The sequence below is a fragment of the Odocoileus virginianus genome, chromosome 8 (assembly GCF_023699985.2).
Source record: "Odocoileus virginianus isolate 20LAN1187 ecotype Illinois chromosome 8, Ovbor_1.2, whole genome shotgun sequence".
Taxonomy (NCBI): Eukaryota; Metazoa; Chordata; class Mammalia; order Artiodactyla; family Cervidae; genus Odocoileus; species Odocoileus virginianus.
This window is the reverse complement of record NC_069681.1, coordinates 63,683,381-63,706,406: the sequence shown is the minus strand read 5'-3', so window position 1 is coordinate 63,706,406 and position 23,026 is coordinate 63,683,381.

The following is a 23,026-nucleotide window of genomic DNA, read 5'->3' as shown; positions in this document are numbered from 1 at the left end:
TTTTTTTCTTTTCTTTAAAAAAGATTGTACTAATAAGTAGGATTGTAGATTATCTTACTCTAATTTCACCTTGCATAATGTTCTCAAAGGCCATCAGTGTTATCACAAATAGGTTATATATGCAAAATATTTTGACAACATTATCCAACTACTTGATATGAAATATGGAAAAAGAAAGAATGATAGATTTCTGTTGTTGTTCAGTCACTCAGTCATGTCCAACTCTTTGTGATCCCATAGGCTGCAGCACACTAGGCTTCCCTGTCCTTCACCATCTCCCAGAGCTTGCTCAATCTCATGTCCATTGAGTCAGTGATGCCATTCAACCATCTCACCCTATGTCATTCCCTTCTCCTTCTATCTTTAATCTTTCCCAGCACTAGGGTCTTTTCCAATAAGTCAGCTCTTTGCATCGAGTGGCAACAAATATCAGCGTTTCAGCTTCAGCATCAGTCCTTCCAATGAATATTCAGACTGATGTCCTTTGGGATTGACTGGTTTGACCTCCTTGTAGTCCAAAGGATTCTAAAGATCCCAGAAACCTATGATAAAACTAAAAGTACATGCTAAAATTAACAAAATGTCATCATTATTCTGAAAGATATTCCCTTAGTGGATTTGTTGCAATGTGTCCTATAACAGCCAGGGACTTTGGGAGTAAATAAGTCCTGTCCTGACTTAGTGATCATGGCATTTACAGACATTGGCATTTACTTCTGAGTTCCTCATCTTTAAATGCAATTAGTATTTCATAAGCTGGAATCAAGATTGCTAGGAGAAATATCAATAACTTCAGATATGCAGAGGACACCACCCTTATGGCAGAAAGTGAAGAGGAACTAAAAAGCCTCTTGATGAAGGTGAAAGAGGAGAGTGAAAAAGTTGGTTTTAAATTCAACATTCAAAAAACTGAGATCATGGCATCTGGTCCCATCACTTCATGGCAAATAGATGGAGAAACAATGGACACAGTGACAGACTTTATTTTCTTGGGCCCCAAAATCACTGCAGATGGTGACTGCAGCCATGAAATTAAAGGCAGCACGCTCCCAGGAATAAAGCTATGGCGAACCTAGACAACATACCAGAAAGCAGAGACATTACTTTGCTGACAAAGATCAGAAGAGTCAAATCTATGGTTTATCCAGCAATCATGTATGGATGTGAGAGTTGGACCATAAAGAAAGCTGAGTGCTGAAGAATTGATGCTTTTGAATTGTGGTGTTGGGGAATACTTGAGAGTCCCTTGGACTGCAGGGAGATCAAACCAGTCATCTTAAAGGAAATAAACCCTGAATATTCATTGGAAGGACTGACGCTGAAGCTCCAATAATTTGGCAACCTGATGCAAAGAACTGGCTCATTGGAAAAGACCCTGATGCTGGAAAGACTGAAGGCAGGAGGAGAAAGAGACAACAGAGGATGAAATGACTGGATGGCATCACCAACTTAATGGACATGAGTTTGAGCAAACTCTGGGAGGTGGTGAAGTACAGGGAAGTCTGGTTTGCTGCAGTCCATGGGTTTTCAAAGAGTTGGACATAACTGAGCTGACTGAATAGCAACAAAGTACTACATACACTCCACAAAATTTTTTAAAACATGATTTAGTTATATTTTGCATTTTAATGCTACAGAAAATAAAAATTATATTTTAATGTACAAATTAAGGTGGATATAATACTCTTATGACTCTACAAATAGATAAATAAAAGCTCAGTAATGGTTTTATTTCAAGAAGGTAATTTGATAAATGACTAAAAATTATTAGTGATAATTCCTAAACAAGAGCTGTGAACTTGCTTAACTTTCATCAGTGATTCTTAATGTTTTCTTTTGAGAAACATTTAATGAATTTTCTTATGCTAAATTGATGCAGTCATCAATGTGGATAGTCATTTTTCATGCCTGCTCTTTGACCGTTAGTATACACAAACCCATGAATTATCTCACATTTTTAACATACTCAGTAAACAAATGTCTCAAATATTATCTTTTGCAAAGTAGATAAATTGTAATGTCAAAAGTGTCTTCCTTTCCTTCAATATAGTGTAGTTAAAATCTGTGTATGATTCTATTTGAATCAGCTTCAGTTCAGTCGCTCAGTTGTGTCTGTCTCTTTGCGACCCCATGAACACCAGGCTTCCCTGTCCATGACCAACTCCCAGAGTCCACCCAAACCCATGTCCATTGAGCCGGTGATGCCATCCAACCATATCATCCTCTGTCATCCCCTTCTCTTCCTTCCTTCAATCTTTCCCAGCATCAGGGTCTTTTTAAATGAGTCACCTCTTTGCATCAGGTGGCTAAAGTACTGGAGATTCAACTTCAGCATCTGTCCTTCCAATGAATATTCAAGACTGATTTCCTTTAGGATGGACTGGTTGGCTTACTTGATAGAAATAAATATTTCTCACATAAAAGTGGATATTGCACAGAAGTAGTTAATTTCATTCTCAAAGCTTTTCCAGTATATTAGTTGACTGTATGTTCCATTAAGTATGCACTTTGAGGAGTAGAATGCATTCATATATTAATAGCTTTACTTCATTAGTAAATCTATATTCATACTACCACAAGATTTCATAAAATTGCAGTTTTAGTACAAAGAACAAGAGCAATGTGTAACAAGGGCATTAAGCTGTCTAGTGAACTGGAATCCTGAAGTTAAATTAAATAGTGTAGCATGTTTATATGCCAGGAAGAATATGAAAATTAAGTCCAAATAAACAGAAAAACAATTGCAAATGAATAACAAACTATCAGTAAAAGAATGTTTGTATGTTGCATAATGCAAAACTGTTACTTATTCATGCATTTAACTATTGTGCTACTAATTCATAAATATAAATTATGTATGTCCTATTCCTCTAGTGCTATAAGCACTTCATTTAAATTTGTGCAGAATACAAATATTACCTATGCACTTCAAAATGTTAAAACTTGAAATATTTTGCTTCACTTCTTTTTGTCAGCAGAGAAATTATTTAGTTAGTGTCTTTACTTAAAAGAATGAAAATACTATGCTAAGCCACAAATTGGCTTTTGCTAAAGGGATTATAACTCTTAGACATTCCAGTCAGTCTAAGTGGAGTGTATGGCTATAATTTACACTTTGCAATAAAGATTCAAAAGTTGGTAATTTATATAATTGGACTAGTTGCTTATGATTAAACATTTCAAAAAACTATATATGTATACTGTTTCTTTGTTAGTGGTGGTCATCCATTTTTTAAATTAATTTGTATTTTATTGAAGGGTAATTGCTTTACAGAATTTTGTTGTTTTCTGTCAAACTTCAACATGAATCATCCATAGGTATACAGAGGTTCAAAAAGGAGGGGATATATGTATACTTATGGTCATCCATTTTAAATATAGCAGTGTGTGCATATTTATCCATTATAAATCATACCCAGTACTTTTTTGGAAAGAAGTCTAGCATTCATACTTATTGGAAAACTGGGAAATTGGCTCTCTTTAAAGGGATTTGGATCATGAAAGTAACAAGTCAAAAGATACATTTTCAAGGATACTCAATTCTTTCAATGATGAATTAAGAAAAAATGGATAGTGTACAGGATGCTGAGATATCTGGAGATGTACTCAAATTTGACAAAGCTTGTATTTCACTACCTTGCATAGCATAATTAACTTGCAGGAAAACACAATCTAGGTAAGTTTTTTTTTTTTTTTTTAATCTTGACCAAATGTTACCTGGGGCCTTAAAACTAAACAAAACTCACAATAACTATTCAGAATCTTTTACTGTGGACCCCAGATATTTTTATTTTATTTATTTTTTCCCTAGGAAACAATGGTATCTAGTTTGTTTCATAATTTTTCTTTCTGATACTTGAAAGCTGACACCTTTATAATCCAGGAAATTAAATGAGTAATAGTACATCAATTAATTATGTGTATCTTCTGATATTTAGGATATTAATGAAAATAATAAAGATTAAAATTCTAACAAATACATGCTAGCAGTGTAAATTGGAATATATTTTGAACTTTCTTATCCTGAGCAGAACAGGGAATGGAGTAGAGACTTGGCTGCAATTTAATGCTTAAAAGAGTCTTCCTCATCAAGGTGAAATTAGAATGCAAAAGAGAGAGAAAATTCAATCACAATAAGTAACTATTTATATTGATATTTCACCCACAAAATTTCTTCTGCTATATGGAGCTAATGTAAAAACTGGAGGACATGTTTTCCTGAGATTTTACAAAGGTTTTCAATTTGCTACAGACAAAATAATGTGACAGTCAGAACTTTGATGCCCTGAGCATTCTTAATATGTGTCAAACAATAGATGCATATCAGTAGTCTATGTGATTGAATTGTTTCAAATTCAATTACCTTCAATGTTTAAAGAAAATTTCAAATTCAAATCTAAGAACCCAGTGAATAATAGTCCATTTAAAATGTAATTATCTATATTTACAGACAATTAACAATTGTTTTCCATTTTTTGAATACCTGTGTCAAAGAATATTACAGTAGTAATCAATAAGGTTAGCTAGCTCTAAGTTGCAATCAGAGTATTTGAGATTGCCTTGAGTTCCTAGTTATTGTTGCACATAGTCTTTGTAAGAATATTATTTAGATTTGGCACTGTTTCTCTTCCTCTCTTCACCATCTCAAATTCAAACAAAAATGGAGACTCAATTTCACATCTGTGGGAATTAGTTAACTCTGTCGTCGACTGTCTCATTTTTAGCATTTAAATGCCATGGGACAGAGCATGGGACATTGCATCCATTTAAAAATAATACACTATCTCTTTGGAGACAGCACTGTCATTTGTTCTCATTTTACTGAGGCATCTTTCTTTAAATTGAAATATTTATTAAAAGGAAGAGTGCAACTCCCTGAGACTTGCAAGGATGAGATTTCTTAATTCATATCCTTTCTGAAACACATTCTCCCACCTATTTAAGTGAGGTAGGTTATAAGCTGCATTTTAAAACACAGTGTCTGGATCAAACTATTGAGCCTTGAGAGAAATAGGTTCTTGTTTAAGTTAAAAATTTATCATTCACTGTTCATCTTCCCATACATTATGCATTCTGTTCATTTTTCATGCTTACTGTGCTACTTTAGAAAATAATCCATAACAAAAGTATACTAGACTAGTATATAAAATTTCTTTCTGCTTATTTGGGTCAAAGCTATGGAAAGTAATATGAAATGATTACCTCTAAGAAACAAATTTTATAAAGAAACACTCATGTTTTACTAAGTAAACCTACATTAGATTACATTGCTTCAAAATGGCAGTATGGCATTTGTTGTCACACAGGTGTTAAAATGAAACTAGATAGCAACTGTTGTCTTATGTGAGCATGTATCTTTTGTCCATTGATATTAGGGGGTGGGGTGAGTGTGGAAACAATATTTATGTACCTGGAAGAAATGTAGATATGTGATGCTTTGTATAGGGACATACAAAAAGCATTGATAATTTTCAATAAGAATTTTATTGATAAAGCAATATTATTAAGGACAATTAGCCTGGATTTCTGAGTTTCTAAAAAGGAATTTTATGCCAGGAAATATTGCTGCTATATTAAGAAGGGCCATTTAAAAAATTGTTCATTTTAATGGCCAGAATTGAAGGAAATCATGAATTAAAGGAAGAGTAAGACTTTTTGATGCTGCTCATATACCTTCAGTGAAGGGGAAAAATGGTCTTAGGCAAATAATCCTCTTAAGTGCCTTTTCTTAAATTTTAGAAGAATGAAAAGATGTATCAGTTGTTATTAAAAAATGACATCTGTCCTGACAAAAGTGATACTAATAAGCTAAATTTTCCAGCTAACAGTTACAGTGGATAATAAAATATTTTTAGCAAAGGATTTATTTACCTAATTTCAAAGCCATTTAATAAATGTGGTTAGATTGGCTTTTAATGTTACATTATCCTTAATGTATCATTATTTTTGAGACTTTTGATGGAAGATAATATAACATTTATTTTTGCCTTCAGCAGGAACCACAAATAAGCATACCAATTAATTCTTCTTATTAGTTTATCTATTTGAAATAGTTTTTTTGAATATTTAATAATATCATATGACCAGAGGCTTTAAAGTGACTGAAATACATGTAATTATACTCATTATTTGATCAATGAATGAGCTAATTCAGTTCAGTTCATCGCTCAGTTGTGTCTGACTCTTTGCAACCCCATGAACTGTAGCACGCCAGGCCTCCGTGTCCATCATTAATTCCCGGAGTTCACTCAAACCCATGTCCATTGAGTCAGTGGTGCCACCCAACCATCTTGTCCTCTGTCGTCCCCTTCTCCTCCTGCCTTCAATCTTTCCCAGCATCAGGGTTTTTTCAAATAATTCAGTTCTTTGCATCAGGAGGCCAAAGAATTGGAGTTCCAGCTTCAGCATCAGTCCTTCCAGTGAATATTCAGGACTGATTTCCTTTAGGATCTCCTTGAAGTTCAAGGGACTCTCAAGAGTCTTCTCCAACATCACACTTCAAAAGCATCAATTCTTTGTTGCTAAATTTTTTGTTTATAGTCAACTCTGACATCCATACATGACTACTGGAAAAACCATAGCCTTGACTAGATGGACCTTTGTTGGCAAAGTAATGTCTCTGCTTTTTAATATGCTGTCTAGGTTGGTCATAGATTTTCTTCCAAGGAGTAAGCATCTTTTAATTTCATGGCTGCAGTCACCATCCACAGCGATTTTGGAGCCCCCCCAAAAATAAAGTCTGCCACTGTTTCCCCACCTATTTGCCATGAAGTGATGTAAACGAATACCATGATCTTAGTTTTCTGAATGTTCAGTTTTAAGCCAAATTTTCCACTCTCCTCTTTCACTTTCATCAAGAGGTTCTTAAGTTCCTCTTCACTTTCTGCCATAAGGGTGGTGTCATCTGCATATCTGAGGTTATTGATGTTTCTCCCAGGCAATCTTAATTCCAGCTTGTGTTTCATCCATTCCAGCATTCTTCCTGATGTAGTCTGCATGTAAGTTAAATAAGCAGGGTGACAATATCCAGCCTTGACATACTCCTTTCCCTATTTGAAACCCAGGCTGCTGTTCCATGTCGAGCTAAAACTGTTGCTTCCTGACCTGCATACAGATTTCTCGAGAGGCAGGTCCGATAGTCTGATATTCCCATCTCTTTTAGAATTATCCAGAGTTTGCTGTGGTCCACACAAAGGCTTTGGCATAGTCAAGAAAGCAGAAGTAGATGTGTCTCTGAAATTTTCTCGCTTTTCCAATGATCCAATGGATGTTGGCAATTTGATCTCTGATTCCTCTGCCTTTTCTAAATCCAGCTTGAACAACTGTAAGTTCATGGTTCAAGTACTGTTGAAACCTGGCTTGAAGAATTTGGAGCATTCTTTACTAGCATGGGAGATGAGTGCAATTGTGCGGTAGTTTGAGCGTTCTTTGGCATTGTCTTTCTTTGAGATTGGGATGAAAACTGACCTTTTCCAGTCCTGTGGCCACTACTGAGTTTTCTATATTTGCTGGCACATTTAGTGAAGCACTTTCACAACATCGTCTTTTAGGATTTGAAATAGCTCAACTGGAATTCCATCACAGCCATTAGCTTTGTTTGTAGTGATGCTTTCTAAGGCCCTCTTAACTTCCTATTCCAGGATGTCTGTCTCTAGGTGAGTGATCACACCATCATGATTACCTGGGTCATGAAAATCCTTTTCCATATACTCCTTCTGTGTATTCTGGCCACCTCTTCTTAATATCTTCTGCTTCTGTTAGGTCCATACCATTCCTGTCCTTTATTGTGACCATTTTTGCATGAAATATTCCCTGGTATCTCTAGTTTTCTTGAAGAGATCTCTAGACTTTCCCATTCTATTATTTCATCTATTTCTTTGCACTAATCACTGAAGAAGGCGTTCTTATCTCTCCTTGCTATTCTTTGGAACTCTGCATTCAAATGGGAATAGCTTTTCCTTTTCCCCTTTGCCTTTTTTTTTTTCTCTTCTTTTCTTTTCTATTTGTAAGGCCTCCTCCAACAACCATTTTCCCTTTTTGTATTTCTTTTTCTTGGAGCTGTTCTTGATCCCTATCTCCTGTACAATGTCATGAACCTCAGTCCATAGTTCTTCAGGCACTCTATCATCAGATCTAATCCCTTGAATCTATTTGTCACTTCACTGAATAATCATAAGGGATTTGATTTAGGTCATATCTGAATGGTCTAATGGTTTCCCTACTTTCTTCAATTTAAGTCTGAATTTGGCAATAAGGTGTTCATGATCTGAGCCACAATCAGCTCCTGGTCTTGTTTGTGCTGACTGTATAGAGCTTCTCCATCTTTGGCTGCAAGAATATAATCAATCTGATTTCAGTATTGACCATCTGGTGATGTCCATGTGTAGAGTCTTCTCTTGTGTTGTTGGAAGAGGGTGTTTGCTATGACCAGTGCCTTCTCTTGGTAAAACTCCATTAGCCTTTGCCCTGCTTCTTTCTGTACTCCAAGGCCTAATTTGCCTGTTACTCTAGGTGTTTCTTTACTTCTTCCTTTTTACATTCCAGTCCCCTGTAATGAAAAGGACATCTTTTTTGGGTGTTAGTTCTAGAAGGTCTTGTAGGTCTTCATAGAACTGTTCAACTTCAGCTTTTTCAGCATTACTTGTTAGGGCATAGACTTGGATTACTGTGATATTGAATGGTTTCCCTTGGAAACAAACAGTATATCATGAAATTCCTGGCAGGGTGATTCACAAACTGAAATAAAAATTTCAGGGATAAATACCAAAAACCTCAGATATGCAGAGAATACCTATCTAATGGCAAAAGGAGAAGAGGAACAGAAGAGTCTCTTAATGAATGTGAAAGAGGAGAGTGGCTTGAAAAGCTGGCTTGAAATTCAACATTCAAAAAATTAAGATTATGACATCAAGTTCCATCACTTCATGGTAAATAAAGAGGGAAATAATGGAAGCAGTGACAGATTTTATTTTCTTGGGCTCAGAAATCACTGAAGAATTTCACTGCAGCCATGAAATTAAAATACTCCTTTTAAACTCCTTGGCAGAAAGGCTTATGACAAACCTAGAGAGTGTTTTAAAAAGCAAAGACATCACTTAGCTGAGAAAGGTCCTTATAATTAAAGCCATGGTTTTTCCAGTAGTCATGTGTGGGTGTGAATGTTGGTCCACAAAGAAGACTGAGAACCAAAGAAATGATTCTTTTGAATTGTGGTGCAAAAGAAGATTCTTGAGAGTCCCTTGGACCACCAAGAGATCAAACCAGTCAGTCCTAAAGGAAATCAACCCTGCATATTATTGGAAGGACTGTTGCTAAAGCTTAAGCTCCAATACTTTGGCCACCTGATATGAAAAGCTGACTCATTGGAAAAGATCCTTTTGCTAGGAATGGCTGAAGGCAAAAGGAGAAGGGGACATCAGAGGATGAGATGGTTAGATAGCATCACTGACTCACTTGACATGAACTTGAGCAAACTCCCGAGATAGTGGAGGACAGAGAAGCCTGGCATGCTACAGTCCATGGGGTTGCAAAGAGCTGAACAGGACTCAGCAACTTAACAACAACAGCAAAAAGAAACAGAATCAGACTTGTGATCATAATGATGGTATTGAGTGATGCCGAGGGCAGAAAATTAAAAATTTTATTAATCAACCTTCTCTTAATCAGTGATCTGGCTTCTATGTTTTTCTTCCTTTATGAAAAATTATGACTGATGTTTATGCATAATGAAAGCCTTCTACTAATTTTCTACTTTGTTATATGTTCTCTCAGTTCCTTGTCTACAAATCAAGATGCACTCCTACCAAAAGTCACTTATACTCATTATTAAATGTGTTTTATTCTAGTTTTAATCATTGTAATTAAGTAGAAATAAAATGTTGAAATACAACTACTAAAGGAAAAGAGGCTGTGCTTTTATGGAATGCAAATAGAGTCAGTCAGAAAGATTTTATCAAGAGAAGTAGAGATCAACATAAAGATACTGAATATTACATATATAAAATAAATGGAAAATAATTTTTAAAATAGTATGCATGTGGATTTATTTCCAAATACCCATAAGCTTTTATTTCTTTATAAGTAGTATGAAATTATAAAAGTAGATAGAGCTCTACTGAGTATTTTCTATTTTTTAAAAATATTTAAGGAAGGAGCTGCTTTGGGAAAAGATCTAATTTTTAATTTCAAGAAAATACATTTGTATACTGAAATACATTATTAGTCCAATTTTACAGATTGTGATTTGTCTGAATTCACTCAATTAGAAGTTAATTCAGTCTTAGAAACAATAGATGAGTTTGAATCCAGTATGGTTTAACAAAGACATTCACTATCATTTGCCTCAAGAGTCTTTCTCCTTAAGATATTTCTATTCAGTTTCTACAGATAATTTCAGAGAAGTGTGTTTCCCATGTTAGATATAAACTGAACTATCTTTAAAAAAACTCAGGACTTTAAACCTTCTTACATACCACTTCTTAGAAGTCTTGGGTAATTAATCCATTCTTGATTTTCTAGATCAGAAACAGATTACAGTGTTTTATAGAGTATTCTACCATCTAAGGAATTTTACTCAGTAACTTATTTCTGTCTTTCTGTACATAAAGCTGTTAATGAGTATTGACAGCCTTAATCATGATCACTTCAAAAGCTGGAGGCTACTCGTTTCAACAAAGGGTTTCTTTATAAACATGACATTAATAAGGGTAGCTTTAATTAAGTTGTAGATAGTTTTGGAAAGTCAGTTGGCTGAAACTTGGCAAGAGAAAAGCAAAAAAGTTTTTTTGATTGACTGATTGACTGACTAGGAACTTAGGTCAATGAACTATACACAAGCAAAAGGCCTGAGACTTACATCAGAAAATTAGAGAATGGGGGAATAGATATTGTTTATATAAACTAAATATTGCTGTAAACAACACTAGAATTTTAGTAGAACATCACAATACAGTGTATTTCTAACAGAATATACAGTTGCTTAGAGATCAATGGGTCACTTTCATGTGATCAATCTGGTTCACAATTTCCTTTCATTAATTGACTCCATGATACCTTGTGACCTCCAACTCCTCTGACTCATCCCCTGTCTTGCTGGCAACAGAGCATAGAGTGCTCCTTCTCCCTTATCCACTTCAGCTAGAGATGACCCCATTCCCATCTCTTCCACACACATTCCATGCACAAGAACAACTCAAAGCAAAGGCCTTGTGAAACCTAGTTTAGTGGTGAGTTCAGAGGGAAGAGGAGAGACCTGATGTTAACTTGGACCAGTAGTCTCTGCAACAGTATATTAAATTTGCCTTTGAAATAAGTTGTTTAGATATTGAAAGGTTGTTGCTGAGCCATGAAAGACACCAGGATCCTTGGCCTCCAGAGGAGAGGAATTCAATTCTAGGCCAGTGATGAGGCTTGATCACTCTGAGCTTTTGTGCAATAAAGCTTTATCAAAGTATAAAAGAGATTGAGAAAGCTTCTGGCATAGATATCAGCAGGGGACAGAAAGAGTGACCTCTTGCTAACCTTTAGCAGTATGTTATATACCTATCAGCAAGCTGTTAATTATAGAAAGGAAGTGTCTGGAAACTCATAGTGGCACCAGGCTCCTCACCCACAACATGCATTTTGAGATAACATTGGCACCAGCTGAGTCATCCTGGGCCATAAAATAATCAACATGAATCTTGAAGAAAGGCAGGTTTCCAAGTAAATATATAGTTTCATTAATATAGATTAGAAGAACGATGTATAAGTAAAACATACTGGTTGGTTGAGCCCTTATTGGTTGCATCTTAAACTGAACCGCCTTGAAGAAAGACAGAATCTAGGGTAAATACGGAGCTCATTAACGGAGCTTAAGAAAACCATTTCCACAAGAAAAATGCATTGGTTAGCTCAAGGTTTGAGAAAAGTTAAGTTCAGGTAGAACCAGGTATCATCACGGCAACACAGAATTTTAAAAGAAACCTCCTTTTACTTTTGTATAGATAGGGGAAAAAAAAAAAAAAAAAAAACTCTGACACTTGTAACATATTTCCTTCATTTGAAGACTCCTAACTTTCCTGCCTGTTACCCTCTCAATATTGGGTATGTGGTTAAAGTGAGACCAATGATCTATTTTCCTCCAGAGTTTTTTTTTTTTTTTTTAATTCACCTGAGATGAAGAAATTCACTCATGTCAAGAAGTAACAAATAAACATGTAACTTAGAGTTTCCCAGGCCTTTTGTTTCTAGTATCTGGAATATACAGGTTGAGAGAAAGTGGACACCCAGAGATAAACTGAGGCATCCAAATGACATTTGGTTATTGCAGATTATATATTATGTATTCCTTTTTTTCTTCCCTTCCTCTGGATGTTATACTTATTCACGTTATATTGAATGAGGGCTAACCAATTGTCAGGCTGTCTTAGTGTGAGGAATATAGCTATGAATGAATGGGATCTCTTCTCTAATCTGTTTCTATGGGGATACACAAAATAAATATATATAAATACATAATATAACATAATGGTAGAGCATAAAGCTTGTCAGAATAAAATAACCAGAATGAAGTGACTGAGAGTGATTTAGACTGGCCAGTTAGAAAATAGTCAAGATCTGAATAACATATACAGTCAAGAAAAGGGAGGTCAGGAAGCAAAACAAGGGATAAACCAAAGAAAAAGCTGAGCTAAGACTAAGAATTGAAAGGAATCTAATGAATTCCAGAAACATAAAATGGTCTAGGTGCTAGAATTCAGGAAGGGATAGTGATAATTGGATATTTGTCCAATGAGGTCAGCATGTTTGAAATCAAAGGCCATTAGGGGAATTTATATTAGGATACTATAGTTACCTGATTATGTTTTATAGAGACCTCAGTCCAGTTCAGCTCAGTTCAGTCATTTAGTCATGTCCAACCCTTTGTGACCCCATGGACTGCAGCATGCCAAGCTTCCCTGTCCATCACCAACTCCCAGAGCTTACTCAAACACATGGCTATTGAGTCATTGACACCATCCAACTGTCTCATCCTCTGTCATCCCCTTCTCCTCCCTCCTTCAATCTTTCCAGCACCAGGGTCTTTTCAAATGAGTCAGTTCTTCACATCAGGTAGCCAAAGTATTGGAATTTCAGCTTCAACATCAGTCTTTCCAATGAATATTCAGGGCTGATTTCCTTTAGGATGGACTGGTTGGATCTTCTTGCAGTCCAAGGGACTCTCAAGCATATTCTCCAACACTACAAGCCAAAAGCATCAATTCTTCAGTGTTCAGCTTTCTTTATAGTCCACCTCTCACATCCATGCATGACTACTGGAAAAACCATAGCTTTGACTAGATGGACCTTTGTTGACAAAGTAATGTATTTGCTTTTTAATATGTTGTCTAAGTTGGTCATAACTTTTCTTCCAAGGAACAATTGTCTTTTAATTTCATGGCTGCAGTCATCAGCTCCAGTCATCATCTGCAGTGATTTTGGAGCCCCCCAAAATAAGTTCTGTCACTGTTTCCATTGTTTCTCCATCTATTTGCCATGAAGTGATTGGACCAGATGCCATGATCATAGTTTTCTAAATGTTCAGTTTTTTTTAAGCCAACTTTTTCACTCTCTTCTTTCACTTCATCAAGAGGCTCTTTTGTTCTTCTTCACTTTCTGGGTGAAGGGTGGTGTCATCTTCATATCTGAGGTTATTGATATTTCTCCCTGCAATCTCAATTCCAGCTTGTGTTTCATCCATTCCAGCATTCCTCATGATGTAGTCTGTGTATAAGCTAAATAAGCAGGGTGACAATATACAGCCTTGGTGTACTCCTTTCCCCGTTTGGAACTAGTCTGTTGTTCCATGTCCAGTTCTAACTGTTACTTCTTGACCTGCATACAGATTTCTCAAAAGGCAGGTCAGGTGATCTGGTATTCCCATCTCTCTCAGAATTTACCAGTTTGTTGTGATCCACACAATCAAGAGACCTCAGTAGTCCCCAAATGAAATGGGAGAAAGGAAACTAATTAGAAAGCTATTTTAATGTTGCAGGCAACAAATGACAGCAGTTCAAACTGAAAATATGAAGAAGTATTTTTTAAAAGGAAATTTAAACTCAAATAAATTCTTCCTTTGTGCTAAACTACTGTGAATTGAATTTTGTCTATGTAACCAAGTGTAAACTAATCATGTAAAATCTGATTATGTTGTGAAGTCAAGTAAAATAATAGATGAAAATGTCCATTAAATTTGGTATTAAATAAACTTGATGTCAGTTGTTGATCTATTTATTTTAGCAAGTCACCAAAAATCACCTTTGATATTCTTATGAATGTATTAAAGTATGAACTACAGTAGACTGCAAACATTTATATAAAAATTCTCTAAAACTATCAAAGACAGAATTAAGTGAGACTTCTGTTTTTTTTTTTTTTTTTGTCTGTTTGTTTTTTATGGCTGTGCTGGCTCTTCATTGCTCTGTAGGCTTTAACTCTAGTTGTGCTGAGACACTGTGACTCTAGCTGCCACTAGCTGCCTCTTTTGTTTCATTTCATGGGTAGCCTCATATCATTTAGAAGTTAATCAAATTAAAATATACGATATTGCTTGCAAAACCTGGATAAAGGAAAATTGAAAGGATGTCTAGCGAGTTAGATAAAATAACTGGGACTTAAAATTTCTTAACAATATTAGAATGATGATTTGAATCTTGTAAGCTGAATTAATATATATATATATTAATTTAAAAACACTGCATTCGTTTATAGGTATGAACTTGAATTAATAGCTTATTTGAATAATACTTGATGTTCTAGAAGTTGATGAGCTCAATATGAGCTCTTACGATCCCACTGATTGATGGAATGAAAGTGAAATTTCTTAATGTTTCAAATATATGTTTAAATTACTCACAATTCTCTGTGGTGTAAGAATTTGAGGACTAAGAGACTTGCAGAGACAGTATATGCTCAGTTGTTCAGTCATGTCTGACTTTCTGTGACCCCATGGACTGTAGCCCATCACGCTCTGCTATATGTGAAATTTTCCATGCAAGAATACTGAAGTGGTTTGCTGTTCCCTTTCCAGGGGATCTTCCAAACCCAGGGATCAAACCCAATTCTCCTGCTCTGGCAGGCTGATTCTTTACCACTGAGCAGCCTAGGAAAACCCAGAGATAGCATAAGAGCATGGTATCTGAATTCAGTTGACTTAAACTTTTTTCATGTTAAACAGTTTTTATGTATCATTCCAGAGGAAAAGCCTTACAGTATTTGGTAGGAAAAGTAAATTGGTGAAATATGAAAGATCAATTCAGTTGAACTTAAGGAAGAACCTATTAGGTTTCTTACCTCAGCCTCAATTACCTTTAAGAGTATGCTGCTCTGTTGGTATAAATATTTAAAACCAGGGCCATTATCAGTTCATAAGAATGGAGAAAGTGTGTTAAAAATGAGGGTGAATGGTTGAGTAGACTCTCAGGTCTTTTCAAATCTTAACTTTCCTTGTTTCTCTAATAGTATATGAATTTTATTTACTCTAGCCAATGGTAATTTCAGTTAGCTAAGTGGATAGGTGATAGATAAATAGATATAGACAGATAGATAAACTGATTGATCAGATAGAAGAAATATTATATGACCCAGAAAAAATTACAACAAAGATGAAAAAGATATTGAATAAGCTGGGTTTACAATGCATTTAGATTACACTATATTGGCTTCTTACCATTCTTTCCATTCATTGAGTGAAGTCATGTTTCCTGTCCCTATGTTAAAAACAAACAAACAAAAAAAAAAACAAGTCTTGTCTAGACAAGAATTCTGGCAGTTTCTACAGATTGCCTAGTCAATCTTATGAGGTGGACTTTCTGTTGACAACACTTTTAAACACAAATTCAATTCAACCCTCATAGTAAAAAACCAAGATAATAAAAATTCTGATGGATCCGATGATAAGCTTATAACCTTCTCTTAGCTCAAGTGGCTTCAGGCTGGGCACCGAAAAGTGGGAAACAGCATTATTGGCTTTTATAATCTACTATTGCTTCTTTTCTTATTCCTATCTCTTTCCATCTGTCCCCTTGATTTTTTTTTTTTTTTTTCATGAAATGCGAGGCACAGGAGTATGGCAGTCTGTACTTTTATTAGTACTGCCTCAAGGTTTGTTCATTCATTATGAGCCTCATTATTTAAAGGTGACTTTTTTTTTTTTTCTCCTGGGACATGATTTTGAGGCCATTCAGACATTTCTGGGGGACTGACGCAAGTGCCATTTTTCTTCACTGATGCAGATTCTACAGTATCCCAGGGGGTCAGTTGGTAATTCACCCTCAGTTGCAGCTCATTTACTTCCAGTTTCTTGCTACTGGGTTCTTTATACCCATCTCCATTTCCCTGTAGACCCTGTTGCTTCTCTTTCTCACCGGGACCACATCTCAACTTTTGGAAGCACACACTTAACCTTTGCCCAGTAAAGCATGAGAAGTTTGCCAAACCACATAGTAATGATACTTTCCATCTCTGGCACCAAAATTTTGAGAGAAAATTTTGTTCTCAGTACTTCTTAATTTCTTCCTCCTCTAGTTGCTTTAGGTGTAGAGTTAGGTTGTTTATTTGACTTTTTTCTTGTTTCTTGAGGTAGGCCTGTAATGCTATGAATCTTCCCCTTAGCACTGCTTTTACAGTGTCCCATAGGTTTTGGGTTGTTGTGTTTTCATTTTCATTCATTTCTATGCATATTTTGATTTCTTTTTTGATTTCTTCTATGATTTGTTGGTTATTCAGAAGCGTCTTGTTTAGCCTCCATATGTTTGAATTTTTAATAATTTTTTTCCTGTAATTGAGATCTAATCTTACTGCACTGTGGTCAGTAAAGATGACTGGAATGATTTCAATCTTTTTGAATTTACCAAGACTAGATTTATGGCCCAAGATGTGATCTATTCTGGAGAAGGTTCCGTGTGCGCTTGAGAAAAAGGTGACGTTGATTTTTTTGGGGTGAAACATCAAGGAAAGAAATCTTAAAAATTAGGGCAGAAATAAATGCAAAAGAAACTAAAGAGATCATAACAAAAATTAACAAAGCTAAAAGCTGGTTTTTTGAAAAAATAAACAAAATTGACAAACCATTAGCAAGACTCATTAAGAAACAAAGGGAGAAGAACCAAATTAAAACTGAAAAAATTAGAAATGAAAATGGAGAGATCACAACAGAAAACACTGAAATACAAAGGATCATAAGAGACTACTACCAGCAGCTCTATGCCAATAAAATGGACAACTTGGAAGAAATGGACAAGTTCTTAGAGAAGTATAACTTTCTAAAACTGAACCAGGAAGAAATAGAAGATCTTAACAAAACGATCACAAGCAAGGAAATCGAAACTGTAATCAGAAATCTTCCAGCAAACAAAAGCCCAGGACCAGATGGCTTCACAGCTGAATTCTACCAAAAATTTAGAGAAGAGCTAACACCTATCTTACTCACACTCTTTCAGAAAATTGCAGAAGAAGGTAAACTTCCAAGCTCATTCTATGAGGCCACCATCACCCTAATTCCAAAACCAGACAAAGATGCCACAAAAAAAGAAAACTACAGGCCAATATCACTGATGAACATAGATGCAAAAATCCTTAACAAAATTCTAGCAAACAGAATCCAACAACATATTAAAAAAATCATACATCATGACCAAGTGGGCTTTATCCCAGGAATGCAAGGATTCTTTAATATCCGCAAGTCAATCAATGTAATACACCACATTAACAAATTGAAAGATAAAAACCATATGATTATCTCAATAGATGCAGAAAAAGCCTTTGATAAAATTCAACATCCATTTATGATTAAAAGTCTCCAGAAAGCAGGCATAGAAGGAACATACCTCAACATAATAAAAGCTATATATGACAAACCCACAGCAAGCATCACCCTCAATGGTGAAAAATTGAAAGCATTTCCCCTGAAATCAGGAACAAGACAAGGGTGCCCACTCTCACCACTACTATTCAACATAGTTTTGGAAGTTTTGGCCACAGCAATCAGGGCAGAAAAAGAAGTAAAAGGAATCCAGATAGGAAAAGAAGAAGTGATACTCTCTCTGTTTGCAGATGACATGATCCTCTACATAGAAAACCCTAAAGACTCTACCAGAAAATTACTAGAGCTAATCAATGAATACAGTCAAGTTGCAGGATATAAAATTAACACACAGAAATCTCTTGCATTCCTATACACTAACAATGATAAAACAGAAAGAGAAATAAAGGAAACAATAACATTCACCATTGCAACAAAAAGAATAAAATACTTAGGAGTATATCTACCTAAAGAAACAAAAGACCTATACATAGAAAACTATAAAACACTGATGAAAGAAATAAAAGAGGACACAAACAGATGGAGAAATATACCATGTTCATGGATTGGAAGAATCAATATTGTCAAAATGGCTATACTGCCCAAAGCAATCTATAGATTCAATGCAATCCCTATCAAACTACCAACGGTATTTTTCACAGAACTAGAACAAATAATTTCACAATTTGTATGGAAATACAAAAAAACCTCGAATAGCCAAAGTAATCCTGAGAAAGAAGAATGGAACTGGAGGAATCAATCTGCCTGACTTCAGACTCTACTACAAAGCCACAGTCATCAAGACAGTATGGTACTGGCACAAAGACAGAAATATAGATCAATGGAACAGAATAGAAAGCCCAGAGATAAATCCACGAACCTATGGTCACCTTATCTTCGACAAAGGAGGCAAGGGTATACAATGGAAAAAAGACAACCTCTTTAACAAGTGGTGCTGGGAAAACTAGTCAACCACCTGTAAAAGAATGAAACTAGAACACTTTCTAACACCATACACAAAAATAAACTCAAAATGGATTAAAGATATAAATGTAAGACCAGAAACTATCAAACTCCTAGAGGAGAACATAGGCAAAACACTCTCCGACATAAATCACAGCAGGATCCTCTATGACCCACCTCCCAGAATTTTAGAAATAAAAGCAAAAATAAACAAATGGGACCTAATGAAACTTAAAAGCTTTTGCACAACAAAGGAAACTATAAGCAAGGTGAAAAGACAGCCCTCAGATTGGGAGAAAATAATAGCAAACGAAGCAACAGACAAAGGATTAATCTCAAAAATATACAGCAACTCCTCCAGCTCAACTCCAGAAAAATGAATGACCCAATCAAAAAATGGGCCAAAGAACTCAACAGACATTTCTCCAAGGAAGACATACAGATGGCTAACAAACACATGAAAAGATGCTCAACATCACTCATTATCAGAGAAATGAAAATCAAAACCACAATGAGGTACCATTATACGCCAGTCAGGATGGCTGCTATCCAAAAGCCTACAAGCAATAAATGCTGGAGAGGGTGTGGAGAAAAGAGAACCCTCTTACACTGTTGGTGGGAATGCAAATTAGTACAGCCACTATGGAAAACAGTGTGGAGATTTCTTAAAAAGCTGGAAATAGAACTGCCATATGACCCAGCAATCCCACTTCTGGGCATACACACCGAGGAAACCAGATCTGAAAGAGACATGTGCACCCCAATGTTCATCGCAGCACTGTTTATAATAGCCAGGACATGGAAGCAACCCAGATGCCCATCAGCAGACGAATGGATGAGGAAGCTATGGTACATATACACCATGGAATATTACTCAGCCATTAAAAAGAATTCATTTGAATCAGTTCTAATGAGTTGGATGAAACTGGAGCCCATTATACCGAGCGAAGTACGCCAAAAAGATAAAGACCATTACAGTATACTAACACATATATATGGACTTAAGAAAGATGGTAATGATAACCCTATATGCAAAACAGAAAAAGAGACTCAGATGTATAGAACAGACTTGTGGACTCTGGGAGAAGGCGAGGGTGGGATGTTTCAAGAGAACAGCATTGAAACATGTATATTATCTAGGGTGAAACAGATCACCAGCCCAGGTTGGATGCATGAGACAAGTGCTTGGGCCTGGTGCACTGGGAAGACCCAGAGGGATCGGGTGGAGAGGGAGGTGGGAGGGGGGACTGGGATGGGGAATACATGTAAATCCATGGCCAATTCATTTCAATGTATAACAAAAACTACTGCAATGATGTAAAGTAATTAGCCTCCAACTAATAAAAATAAATGAAAAAAATATTATAAAGAAATAAAGGGAAATAGAGCTCAAAAAAAAAAAAAAAAAGACAAATATGTGCAATGGATTAAGAGCACAAATTTCCAGGTATAAAATAAGTCATGGGAGTGTACTACATACAGAGGGAATACAGTAAAAAACGTAATAGTTTTATATAGTGACATATGATAACTGGACTTATTATAGTGATTGTTTCATAATGTATACAAAATACTAAACTACTATGCTGTATACCTGAAATTAATGTTACACTAATTATAACTCAATAAAAAACAAACTGTTGAAGCTTGAAAAAAAAAAAAAGTACTTCTTAAACTGAAGTCAAATTCTAGACCACCCTTGAACCCACCAGTGTTTGTCACCTATTAAGCTAATTTTTTATCTTTTTAAAATTTTGGGTAGTTTATTACACAGTAAAATTTAATACAATGAAAATGAGCACATTTAATGCTATTACTTTTTCTTATCATTTTAAATATATATATTTTACTGGAGTATACCTGTTTGGGGGTTTCTCTGGTAGCTCAGATGGTAAAGAATATGCCTGCAATGCCCGAGATCTGGGTTCAATCCCTTCATCCAGAAGATCCCTGGAGAAGGGAGTGGCTGCCCATTCCAATAATTTTGCCTGGAGAATTCCATGGACAGAGGAGCCTGGTGGTTACAGTCCATGGGGTCTCAAAGAGTTGGACACTAAGAATTGATGCTTTTGAATTCTGATGTTGGATAAGACTCTTGAGAGTCCCTTGGACTGCAAGGAGATCCAACCAGTCCATCCTTAAGGAAATCAGTCCTGAATATTCATTGGAAGGACTGATGCTGAAGCTGAAACTCCAGAACTTTGGCCACCTGATGCAAAGAACTGATTCATTTGAAAAGACCGTGATGCTAGGAAAGATTGAAGGTGGGAGGAGAAGGGGACGACAGAAGATGAGATGGTTAGATGGCATCACAAGCTCAATGGACATGAGTTTGAGTAAACTCCAGGAGTTGGTGATGGACAGGGAGGCCTGGCTGCTGCAGTCCATGGGGTCACAAAGAATCGGACACGACTGAGTGACTGAACTGAACTGGACTGATAGCTGCTTTACAATACTGTGTTAGCTTCCACTGTACAGCAAAGTGAGTCAGCTACACATATACATATATCCCCTCTGTTTTGAATTTCTTTCCCATTTAGTTCACTACAGAGCACTGAATAGAGTTCCCTGAGCTATACAGTAGGTACTTGCCAAATATTTATTTTATATATAGTACCAGTATTATGTGGACTGCCCTGGTGGCTCAGATTATATATTCACCAATCCCAGTTTTTCAATTCATTTCACACCCTCTCCTTTCTCTACTTGAAGTCCATATATTTGTTTTCTATTTGGAGAAACAGACTCACAGATGGAGTCCATCTGTGTCTCTATTTTCGTTTAGAAAATAAGATCATCTATACCATTTTTCCAATCATCGTTCCTAAAGGAAATCAGTCCTGAATATTCATTGGAAGGACTGATGCTGAAACTCCAATACTTTGTCCACCTAATGCGAAGAATTGACTCATTGGAAAAGACACTGATGCTGGGAAAGAGTGAAGGCAGGAGGAGAAGGGGATGACAGAGTATGAGATGGTTGGATGGCATCACTGACTCGATGAACATGGGTTTGACAAGCTCCTGGAGTTGGTGATGGACAGGGAGGCCTGGTGGGCTGCAGTCCATGGGATTGCAAAGAGTTGGACACGACTGAGCAACTGAACTGAACTGGATACCATTTTTCAGGGCTTCCCATGTGGCACTAGTAGGAAGTAACCCACTTGCCAAGCAGGAGACGTGAGACACGGGTTCAGTCCCTGGGTCAGGAAGACCCTCTGGAGGAGGACATTGCAACCCACTCCATATTATTGCCTGGAGAGTCTTGTGAACAGAGGAGCCTGGCCCGCTGCAGTCCATAGGGTTACAAGGAGTCAGACACAACTAACGTGACTTAGCACAACACAGGTACAGTACTTTTCTAGATTCCACATATATGCATTCATATATGGTGTTTGTTTATTTTCTCTTTCTGACTTACAGACTGTCATACAGAGTGAAGTATGTTATCTATTAAGCTGTGCTTAGTCACTCAGTGTTGTCTGACTCTTTTCAGCTCCATGGACAGCAGCCTGCCGGGATCCTCTGTCCAAGGGGATTCTCCAGGCAAGAATACTAGAGTGGGTTGCCCTGACCTCCTCCAGGGGATCTTCCCAACCCGGGATGAAACCCAGGTCTCCCATATTACAGGTGGATTCCTTACTAACTGAGCCACCAAGAAAGACCAATAATACTGGCACAGGTAGCCTATCCCTTCTCCAGGGGATCTTCCCGACCCAGGAATCGAACCAGGGTTTCCTGCATTTCAGGCAGGTACTTTACCAGGTGAGCTACTATGGAATCTCTAAGCTTTCTAAAGTCTCTGTCAAAGCCCTGTGTTCTTCACTAAATTTGAGGTAAGAGGACTAGCCTTCGGTTTACCATTGCGGGAGGTGGAAGGAGCACAGTGTAGACTTCTAAAACACCATCCTCTCAAAGTTATCTCATTCATTCTCTCAAAGCATTCAAAATATATGAGAGTGTTCAAGATCAAAGAAACACTTCACAAATTATTTGAAAATCAGTACATGATTATTTGGTAAATCATTTTCAAATACTGGGTCTACTTTTGTGTCCAGTATAAATTTCTGGTGTAAAATCCTGTCTTAAAGAGAATCATTAAGAGAAAAGCTAGTTACAAGAAGGTTGATCTACAGTCTTAAAAGGAGGATAAATAGGCCTTCTAAAAGAAGAAAATAGAATGGATAAAAATAATTAGTTCCTATTTAAAGATTATTCACCTGATCCATAGGCAAAATTGAG